A 2,500-nucleotide genomic window follows, 5' to 3' on the forward strand; every position below is an offset into this window, starting at 1 on the left:
CACGCTGACGAAACAGCGCTGGTTCAGGCACGGCGGGCAGTGTTGGAATCGGCAGCGCCGACGAAATCGGCAAAGTCGGCAGAATCGGCAGCGGGTGCTGGCGATGGGTCTGGACGGGCTGGATAGTCCAAGGCTCGACGAGAAAGACTGCTGGTTTAGACACTGGGGCAGTGGCAGCCCGCGGGACAGTGTCGGCAGATTCGGCAGCGCAGATTTGTGCGGCTGCAGGTTCGTCGGGGAAAATCGGCAGCGCAGATTTTGCGACGAACATGGGCTGGACGATGGACTGTCCAGGCCAGGCAGGAAAATTTGTCGAGGGGACACGCTGACGAAACAGCGCTGGTTCAGGCACGGCGGGCAGTGGTGGAATCGGCAGCGCCGACGAAATCGGCAAAGTCGGCAGAATCGGCAGCGCAGATTTTTCGACGAACACGGGCTGGACGGTGGACTGTCCAGGCCAGGCAGGAAAATTCGTCGAGGGGACACGCTGAGGAAACAGCGCTGGTTCAGACACGGTGGGCGCAGTGTTGGAATCGGCAGCGCCGAGAAAATCGGCAAAGTCGGCAGAATCGGCAGCAGGTGCTGGCGATGAGTCAGGACGGACTGGATAGTCCAAGGCTCGATGAGAAAGACCGCTGGTTTAGACACTGGGGCAGTGGCAGCCCGCGGGGCAGTGTCGGCAGACTCGGCAGCAGTGTCTGCCGATTCGGCAGCGTTGGCTTGTTGGCGCGGGGGGCCGATGCGAGTGGGGACTTGGGCAGCGGGCAGTGAAAGCAAGAGTTTCCCCGATGCTGCCGGGAAAAACGCTCCCCGGGATGGCCGGGTGAGATGACCCGGCGGCCCGCGACGGGTCATTCAATTCCATGCCCCGTCAACATAACTCCCGATGTACTGTTTGCTTTTTCGGAAGAAGAGATCCATCCCCCCATCCTCGGCCAGCCAAAAACGCTCCAATTAATGGCCGGGTGAGATGACCCGGCGGCCCGCGACGCGTCATTCAAATCACTGCCCTATCGGCTACAACTGCTGATGGGTGGGATTAGAGGCCTGCCATGGTGGTGAGGGGCGGCGAGGACCGTGAAAGCTAGAGTTTTTCAGAGGCTGCCGGGAAAAAGGCCCCTCGGGTGGCGGGGTGCGAGGACCAGGCGCGTCATTCAATTCTCTTCCCTATCAACTTGGCTCCCGTTGGCGGGATTGGAGGCCTACTGTTTGTTACAGGGCTAAAATCGTCAGGGGAAGAGCTGACGAAACAATGCTGGTTTGGATGCAGGGGGTAGTGTTGGAATCGGCAGCGCGGACAAAATCGGCAAAGTCGACAAAAAAGACTGTTGGTCTGGACATCGGGGCAGCGGCAGCCATGCCGACAGGGGGGGAAATCGGCAGCGCAGATTTGTGCAGCTGCAGGTTCGTCGGGGAAATCGGCAGCGCAGATTTTTCGATGAACATGGGCTGGAAGATGGACTGTCCAGGCCAGGCAGGGAAATTCGTCAAGGGGACACGCTGACGAAAGTAGGCTCGTCGGTGAAAATCGGCAGCGCAGATTTTTCGACGAACAGGGGCTGGATGCTGGACCGGCCGGGCCAGGCAGGAAAATTCGTCAGGGGGGCACGCTGACGAAAAGAGGGGCTGCCGCGTGGAAAATCGGCAGCGCAGATTTTTCGACGAACATTCGTCAGGGGGGCACGCTGACGAAAAGAGGGGCTGCCGCGTGGAAAATCGGCAGCGCAGATTTTTCGACGAACAGGGGCTGGATGCTGGACCGGCCGGGCCAGGCAGGAAAATTCGTCAGGGGGGCACGCTGACGAAAAGAGGGGCTGCCGCGTGGAAAATCGGCAGCGCAGATTTTTCGACGAACATTCGTCAGGGGGGCACGCTGAGGAAAACAGGGGCTGCCGCGTGGAAAATCGGCAGCGCAGATTTTTCGACGAACATTCGTCAGGGGGGCACGCTGAGGAAAACAGGGGCTGCCGCGTGGAAAATCGGCAGCGCAGATTTTTCGACGAACAGGGGCTGGATGCTGGACCGGCCGGGCCAGGCAGGAAAATTCGTCAGGGGGGCACGCTGACGAAAAGAGGGGCTGCCGCGTGGAAAATCGGCAGCGCAGATTTTTCGACGAACAGGGGCTGGATGCTGGACCGGCCGGGCCAGGCAGGAAAATTCGTCAGGGGGGCACGCTGACGAAAAGAGGGGCTGCCGCGTGGAAAATCGGCAGCGCAGATTTTTCGACGAACAGGGGCTGGACTGGCCGGGCCAGGCAGGAAAATTCGTCAGGGGGGCACGCTGACGAAAACAGGGGCTGCCGCGTGGAAAATCGGCAGCGCAGATTTTTCGACGAACAGGGGCTGGACTGGCCGGGCCAGGCAGGAAAATTCGTCAGGGGGGCACGCTGACGAAAGTAGGCTCGTCGTGGAAAATCAGCAGCGCAGATTTTTCGACGAACAGGGGCTGGACGCTGGACTGGGCCAGGCAGGAAAATTCGTCAGGGGGGCACGCTGACGAA

The sequence above is a fragment of the Populus nigra genome, chromosome 2 (assembly GCF_951802175.1).
Source record: "Populus nigra chromosome 2, ddPopNigr1.1, whole genome shotgun sequence".
Classification (NCBI taxonomy): Eukaryota; Viridiplantae; Streptophyta; class Magnoliopsida; order Malpighiales; family Salicaceae; genus Populus; species Populus nigra.